The 9089-nt window shown below is 37.3% G+C and overlaps 1 non-coding gene across 1 annotated transcript; it reads left to right on the top strand.

The window, feature by feature from the left end:
• The first annotated feature begins 398 nt into the window (after window positions 1-398).
• LOC133073191 (small nucleolar RNA SNORA42/SNORA80 family) lies at window positions 399-530 on the top strand. The gene has a single exon (XR_009696898.1). It is a non-coding gene; the product is annotated as a small nucleolar RNA SNORA42/SNORA80 family (small nucleolar RNA).
• Window positions 531-9089: the final 8559 nt, after the last annotated feature.

Below are 9089 nucleotides of genomic sequence, written 5' to 3'. Positions count from 1 at the left end.
CCCTAGAGAAGGAAATGGCAACCTATTCTAGTATTCCTGCCTGGAGAACTCCATGGATAGAGGAAAATGGTGTGCTACAGTCCAAGGGGTCACAAAGAGTTGGACACAACTAAGTGACTAACACTTACATAGATGATAAAGCCCAGGTTCTGAGGCAGCTTTTCACACGTTTTTATCCAGGGTAGTGGATCTCAGTCAGGGCTAATTTTGTCACCACTGGCAAGGGGCGGGCTGTTGCTACTGCCATCCACTGGGTAGAGGCTGGGGAATCTGGAAAACATTCTGCAATACACAGAACAGCCGCACAACCAAAACACCATTTGGCACAAGATGTCAAGAGTGCCAAGGCTGAGAAACCTTGGTGTAGGGTACAGATAAAAATATGGGTCACCTTGGATGCATGGGTTTGGATTTATGGCAGGCTCGTCCCCCTGGGCCTCTCATAGTGTCCCATGCCAGAGCAAACTCGCCCCGAACCATTGCCTGGCCTCTGCCAGTAGGCTGCAGGCACTGAAGCGGGTTGCACAGTGGAAAAAAAAGAAAAAAAGAAAAAAAAAAAAATATGGGTCACCTTGGGATATGAAAAACTTTATTCTTCGAGTAAATAATTATAGAAAGTCATTTTCTGCCTTGATTAGAAGCTTATTAATTTGTCCTTCATATCAATGTAAACAACCCCTAAATTTTTGTGTTCACATTTTTCTATAAACTATCCGCGATTGAATTAGAAGCAATTCAAGCTCAGTACAAGTTCAAAAGGAAGAGATCATTCAGCAGGAATGTGACATTTGGAGGAAAGGCTTAGAGTACCACAGAATGGGGTGGCCAGTCAAGGAGCAGAAGAGGCAGAGCGGCTGAGAGGTCAGTTGGCTCCTGGAATTTAATCACTTTGGATACAGTCTAGTGACATTTTCCCTCTCCTGGTCTCACAAATTGAACTTTATGTTAATTGGCTAATGGCTCAAGTGTTTTAGTAACAAAAATTCAAATAATCAGTTCCATCAATGTCCATTTGTCATCCTCTTTTGAACAAGAGTAACTTAAATTTTCATAGCATTGATAGTATTATTTCCTTATTACATTAGACTCATTTTCTTATTTATGATATACCATGTGGATATTTCTAAAATTTTTCACATTACTGCAAAGTTTAAAAGAGCATTTTCTAAGGTATTTTATGGCACATCTAGGCCTTATAAATATCTTCACCAATTTTGCAATTTATATTCTGATCTTTCTCTCACTTATTTTTATTTACTCATCAAATGAGTCAAGGGGTATCATTAGATATTGACAAAATTAAGAACAAGTTTTTAAAAAAAAAAAAAAAGGAAAGAAAAGAAAAAAAAAAAAGAACAAGTTTTAAATAGTGCTGCAAGTGTTTTTACATAGTGACAGGAGTTGAAGAATCAAGTAATCAATATTGAATCAATGTCCAAAATCCTTACCTGGCATGTTGTTCTTACAAACAAAATTGATCTGTTTATGCAGGGCAGCTATAGTGAGGTGTTGAGAAAACACAGTAGTACAAGGGTTGTCAAGTTTTTTTCTATAGAGGACAGAATTTTTTTCTGACTTTTGGGTTTTATGCAGCTACTTAACTCAGCCACTGTGGCACAGAAGTAGTCATAGACACATGCAAATAAATGAGGCTAGCTGTGTTCCCATCAGTTCAGTTCAGCTGTTCAGTCCTGTCCAATCTTTGCAGCGCCACGGACTGCAGCACACCAGACTTCCTTGTCCATCATCAACTCCCAGAGTTTACTCAAACTCATGTCCATCGAGTCAATGATGCCCTCTAACCATCTCATCCTCTGATGTCCCCTTCTCCCACCTTCAGACTTTCCCAGCATCAGGGTCTTTTTCCAATGAGTCAGCTCTTTGCATTAGGTGGCCAAAATACTGAAGTTTCAGCTTCAGTATCAGTCCTTCCAATGAGTATTCAGGACTGATATCCTTTAGGATGGACTGGTTGGATCTCTTTGCAGTCCAATGGACTCTCAAGAGTCTTCTCCAACACCACAGTTCAAAAGCATCAATTCTTCAGCACTCAGCTTTCTTTATAGTCCAACTCTCACATCCATACATGACCACTGGAAAAACCATAGCCTTGACTATATGGACCTTTGTTGGCAAAGTAATGTCTCTGCTTTTTAATACGGTGTCTCGGTTGGTCACAACTTTTCTTATAAAGAGCAAGTGTCTTTTAGTTTCATGGCAGCAGTCACCATCTGCAATAATTTTAGAGCTCCCCAAAATAAAGTCTGTCACTGTTTCCATTGCTTCACCATGTATTTGCTGTGAAATGATGGGACTGGATGCCATGATATTAGTTTTCTGAATGTTGAGCTTTAAGCCAACTTTTTCACTCTCCTCTTTAAATTTCATCAAGAGGCTCCTTAGTTCCTCTTCACTTTCTGCCATAAGGATGGTGTTATCTGCATGTCTGAAGTTATTGATATTTCTCTCAGCAATCTTGATTCTACCTTGTGCTTCATCCAGCCCAGCGTTTCTCATGATGTACTCTGCATATAATTTAAATAAGCAGGGTGACAATATACAGCCTTGACGTACTCCTTTTCCTATTTGGAACCAGTCTGTTGTTCCATGTCCAGTTCTAACTGTTGCTTCTTGACCTGCATACAGATTTCTCAGGAGGCAGGTCAGGTGGTCTGGTATTCCCATCTCTGCAAGAATTTTCCACAATTTGTTGTGATCCACACTATCAAAGGCTTTGGCATAGTCAACAAAGCAGAAGTAGATGTTTTTCTGAAACTCCCTTGCTTTTTCAATGACCCAACAGATGTTAGCAATTTGATCTCTGGATCTTCTGCCTTTTCTAAATCCAGCTTGAACATCTGGAAGTTCATGGTTCATGTACTGTTGAAGCCTGGCTTGGAGAATTTTGAGCATTACTTCGCTAGTGTGTGAGATGAGTACAGTTGTGCAGTAGTTTGAGCATTCTTTGGCATCGTCTTTCTTTGGGATTGGAATGAACACTGACCTTTTCCAGTCCTGTGGCCACTGCTGAGTTTTCCAAATGTGCTGGCATATTGAGCACAGCACTTTCACAGCATCATCTTTTAGGATTTGAAATAGTTCAAGTGGAATTCCGTCACCTCCACTACCTTTGTTCGTAGTGATGCTTCCTAGGGCCCATTTGACTTTCCATTCCAGGATGTATGGCTCTAGGTGAGTGATCACACCATCATGGTTATCTGGGTCATGGAGATCTTTTTTGTATATTTCTGTGTATTGTTGCCACCTCTTCTTAGTATCTTCTGCTTCTGTTAGGTCCATACCATTTCTGTCCTTTATTGTGCTCATCTTTGAAAGAAATGTTCCCTTGGTATCTGTCATTTTCTTGAAGAGATCTCTAATCCTTCCAATCTACTGTTATCCTCTATTTCTTTGCATTGATCACTCAGGAAGGCTTTCTTATCTTTCCTTGCTATTCTTTGGAATTCTGCATTCAAATGGGTATATCTTTCCTTTTCTCCTTGCCTTTAGCTTCTCTTCTTTTCATAGCTATTTGTAAGGCCTCCTCAGACAACCATTTTGCCTTTTGCAGTTCTTTTTCTTAAAACAAGAACCAAAAAACTCTGGTTGGTAGAAATTGCTCTGTGAGAAATACTGAGAAACTTTCCTCTGATAAAATCATACATATAATACAAGCTCTCTAGGAAGGTAGTCAAATCTCTCTACTGTCTGACCCAAACTCTATTTTCAGTTTTTTCTTTCTCCTATGTCTCTTTGCATACCTCAGGTGCTAAGTCACTTTAGTTGTGTCCGACTCTTTGGGACCCCAGAGACTGTATGTAGCCCACCGGGCTCCTCTGTCCATGGGGTTTTCCAGACGATAATACTGCAGTGGGTTGCCATTTCCTTCTCCAGGTGATCTTCCCACCCAGGGATGGAACTGTCATTTCATGTCTCCTGCATTGGCAGGCAGATTCTTTACCACTAGCACCACCTGGGAAGCATACCTTATTAGCAACCTCAATAAACCATTCTCTGATCCCTATGAAATTTATTAATTTCATACCTGTTTTTCCTACCTCCCTTAATATTTATCATTATTCCACTGTAAAATCTTGCCGTCTAAGTGATGCTTAATACTGGAGGAAGATCCTGTCATTGTTTGTCATTAACCCTGTCAAGTAGCTTTATGCACCTAACACTGGAGAGTCATGGAAAAAGAATGGAATTTGGGGCTGGACATATATAGGTTTGAATCTCAGCTTTGCCACTTATAAGTTTTATGACTTTGTGCAAAATACTTTTCCTTTTTGAAGTTAATTTTTTTCCATCTGCAACACTGAATAATTAATGCCTGCATAGAAGTATGGTGGTTAGGGATAAATTAAATAATTCAATGTGGTAAATTGAACAATTCAATGAGATAGTGAATACAGGTGTTTAGGGAAAGTCAGGTGTACCCCCCTTCCTCCCACTTCTAGGGTGGCATAATTATAAAATTAAATAAATAAATAAAATGTTTCTTAATAAACATTTACTTATGTTTATAGGAGAGTCACTCAATAAAATGTACCTATTCTTATTGAACATACTTAAGGTAGTAAGGCAGAGAAAATAAAAGGCCAGGGCAATGAAACAGAAAAGAGACTTTTTTTTTAATATACAGACCTAAACACCTAGGGGAATTAGATAATTAGATTAATGGTAATTGTGGCATATCAGAATTTTAAGTACAGGGCTTCCCTGGTGACTCAGTGGTAAGAATCCACCTACCAATGCAGGAGACACAGGTTTAATCCCTGGTCAGGACGATCACAAAAGCTGCAGGGTAATTAAGCCCATGCACCACAACTATTGGAGCCCGCATGCCCTAGAGCCCGTGTTCCACACAAGAGAAGCCCCCTCAGTGAGAAGTCCACATACTGCAACTCTAGACCCTACTAGTGGCAACTAGAGAAAAACCCACATAGCAAAAGACCCAGCACAGCCATAAATAAATAAGTGTTTCAAAAACGTATCATTCAATGAGTGGTGTGAAAACTACTACAAATTGGAACAAACAATCAAAAAAGATGTTTCCAATAGCACAAGGGAGTAAACATTTAAAAAAATGAAGTTATAGGGATGAAGGATAAGGATAAGGGATAGTTAAGGAATTTGGAATGGACATGTACATGTTGCTATATTTAAAATGGATAGCCAAAAAGGACTTACTGTGGAACTCAGCTTAATGTTACATGGCAGCCTGGATGGGAGGGGAGTTTGGGAGTGAACATGCATATATAGTTGAGTCCCTTCACTGGTCACCTGAAACTATCACAACATTCTTAATCAACTATATCCCAATATGAAATAAAATGCTTAAAAGATTTTAAAAAACTAACAAATAAAAGCTAGATTACTAGATACATAAGGTTATGCTTAAAAAGCTGCTTTACTCAAAATTATTATGAATATGTATTTCTGCTTATTATTCATAATAAAAATAGAAAAATTGGAAATTATAGGGGGAAATGAGGCTATTAAAATAAATGAAGAAAGTGTGAGTGAATCTAGTTACAATACTAGCACACAGAAAGGTTTTCTGAGTAGCTTTAACTAAAGGATTGAAAAATTTGATCTTATAAAATGAAAAACAAAATTTCTGAAAGATAATAGATTTCACAACCAAAATTGAAAAAATAATATTTAATAACAATTAAAAATCATTTTATGTATATAACCAAATAAAATTTTCTTAACTTTTAAAGAACTTATGCAAATCAATAAGAAAAAATGAACAAACCAAGTTCTTAAAAAAGCAAGGCACTTTTTTCAAAAAATACAAATAACAATACATTGTATGTAAAAAATGCTCAATTTTAGTATCAATGGAAAAATGCAAATTATGAAAAAGTATTCATTCCTTGGTGAAATCACTCAGTCGTGCCCAATTCTTTTTGACCCCATGGACTGTATAGTCCATGGAATTCTCCAGGCCAGAATACTGAAATGCGTAGCCTTTCCCATCTCCAGCCTTTCCCAACCCAGGGATTGAACCCAGGTCTCCCACATTGCAGCAGATTCTTTACCAGCTGAGCCACAAGGGAAGCCCTTGTGAAAAAATATATTATTCTGCTATGACACTATCAAAATTTAAAATAGTTTGACTTTTCCAGTAGTGGCCAGGGTGTGGATAAATGGTCTGTCGCATACTTTGTTGTAGGGATATAAATTGCTCTATTGTTTCTGGAGGACAATTTCACAACATCTATCAAAGTTTAAAATACAAATACCTTTAGCCCATTGCTTGAAATTTAATCTATTAATATCCTTACAAAAGCCTGTCAAAATTTATGTACAAGGATATTCAGTACAGAAATTTTCATAAGAGCAAAATGCTAAAAACAAACAAAATGCTGTTGATCAGAAGAGGACAGATTAATATATTACAGTGTATGTATATGATGGTACACTCTACCATATGACAAATAATAAAATATTGATATATGTTCTAGTGTAAACAGATCTCTAAGATGCATGTTAGTGGAAAAAAGAAAGATACAGAATTATATATTAAGATCATTTTTGTGAAAGTAAATTCAAAACTAATTATGTGTATGTGAACAAATATATATTTTGGTGAGGGAAAGGAATCATGTTGTTTTTGTTTAGTCACTAAGTCGTGAATGACTCTGTGACCCAGTGGACTGTAGGCCACCAGGCTCCTCCATCCCTGGGATTTCTCAGGCAGGGATACCGGAGTGGGCTGCCATCTCCCCCTCCAGGGGAGCTTCCCACCCAGGGACTGAGCCCTCATCTCCTGCACTGCAGGGGATTCTTTGCTGCTGAACCACCAGGGGCGCCCAGAGAAAGCATAAGAAGCTGTTAATAGTGGGTGCTTTGAGGTGAGGAACCTGTAGTAAGCGTTTTGCAGTTTCCTAGAAACCGTAATTTTCTAACTTTATGTAATACTTTACATTACTTGTCATAGGAGTCAATAGGGTAAGGATATGGTACTTGAAAGTTACTGAGAGTAGATCTTAAGCATTCTCACCATCAAAAAAAAAGTTAAGTTTGTGAGGTGTAGAATGTGTTCATTATATTAACCTTGGTAATCATTGCATAATATATATGTGTATTAACTTATCACATTGTATACTTTAAATGTATACAATTTTGTCATTTATACCCAATTATTACCCAGTGATAAAAAATAAAATGGTAAGAATTTGGGCTCCTTTATATATTCTTCTGTAGTTTGAAAAAAAGACACACACACATGTTTTTAAAGATTCAGCTAGTCTCAAGAAAATTGTTTCCAAGGAGAGTATGTGGTTTGTATCAGAGTGTGTTAAATACAAGGTAGATAAAGAGAGAACAAGATGTCAAACTCCAAGAAAATGATCATTTAACAGCTCACTTGATATTTTAGTTTTTTGGTCAATTTTTCTCCTCTCAACAACCATTTCTTAAAATATTTATGAGCTCCTGAATGTATTTTGTTGAGGAATTACTAGTTCTACATTCTCTCTATAGTTTTTTTTCATTTTTGTTCAATTTTGTAGGACTCCATTGAAGAAATGTAGTCTTTTATTCTTTACATTTGCTTATTTACATTTATTCCATGTTTTCTTCCAGAAGCATTTAAGGCAAGATTCAAGTGTATACATGGTCAACACCATAACGGGAAGAGTAGAAATAACCTGTTCACTGATGTGTACAGTATATTTTAACCAATAAATGGTTTAGGTAGTTTAAACCATCAGGTCGGTACTGTGACTAGAGACAGAGTCCCAAAAGTGCATATTGCAAATCTAACTACATTTCATACATGTAATCAACCCTGCTTTCAAAATATTTTTAAAAGGCCAGTTGTATAGCTTGTTGTAATGTTGCAAGATGCTGGTGAAAATTATAGGGCAGATTCAGCCCTACTTATACTTTTCCTTGGTGCTGGTCCAAACTATTGTACCTCTCTTGTCACTTTTTTTCCCCCACTTCCCACATCAGCTTTCCTAAAGGCTATTATATTTCTTAAAATCTTTATATTAACATCGGTTACATTTTTTCTCAGAAAATGGACAGTCTTCTATTAAGGGAACTTAAAATGGGGTAGAATGGGGAAGGATAGATGAAGTCTATGTGAAGTTTAAATTATTAATTAAAAATGTAACTTTGACTCAATATGCTAGAAAAATCTTTTTGTAATAGAAATTATTTTCCAAGACTTCAAATTTCTTCTCTAACAGTTGTATCCCATTTCCAAATTTCCTTTGATCAAGAAAACTCCTTTCACTGTTATTATAAAAGTTTCATTCATGATTTCATTTTCTTTGTTGCACTTGAAAATTGAAAGTTATAAAGCTATAACCTTAAGATACATTGATGCTGTCAAACTGAAGGCCATGTAATTTATTCTCTGCATTCTTCCATGGTTCTTAGCATGTCAAGGATGACTAGTCACTTTCATTAAGCGCTATGACTTGGGTATGAAAATCCAAAGATATTGCAGGGCTTGTCAAAATAGCTTAGCTCATTTAGCATCTTCTGCACCATTTATTTTAAAGTTTAAGAAGTAGAAGTTCATTTCAGTTTAGTCGCTCAGTCATGTACAACTCTTTTTGCGACCCCATGGATTGCAGCATGCCAGGCCTCTCTGTCCATCACCAACTCCTGGAGCTTACTCAAACTCATGTTCCACGAGCAGATGCATTCCACCATCTCATTCTCTGTCATCCCCTTCTCCTGCCTTCAATCTTTCCCAGCATCAGGGTCTTTTCCAAGGAGTCAGCTATTCACATCAGGTGGCCAAAGTATTCAAGTTTCAGCTTCAGCATCAGTCCTTCCAATGAATATTCAGGATTGATTTCCTTTGAGATTGACTGGTTGGATCTCCTTGCAGTCCAAGGGACTCTCAAGTGTCTCCTCCAACACGATAGTTCAAAAGCATCAATTCTTCAGTGCTCAGCTTTCTTTATTGTCCAACTCTCACATCCATATATGACCACTGGAAAAACCATAGCCTTGACTAGATGGACCTTTGTTGGCAAAGTAATGTCTCTGCTTTTAATATGGTGTCTATGTTGGTCATAACTGTTCTTCCAAGGAGCAAGCGTCTTTTAGTTTCG

The sequence above is a fragment of the Dama dama genome, chromosome 18 (genome assembly GCF_033118175.1).
Source record: "Dama dama isolate Ldn47 chromosome 18, ASM3311817v1, whole genome shotgun sequence".
NCBI classification, from domain to species: domain Eukaryota; kingdom Metazoa; phylum Chordata; class Mammalia; order Artiodactyla; family Cervidae; genus Dama; species Dama dama.
The sequence above is the reverse complement of the archived record's forward strand: the minus strand, read 5'-3'. Positions and strand labels throughout refer to the sequence as shown.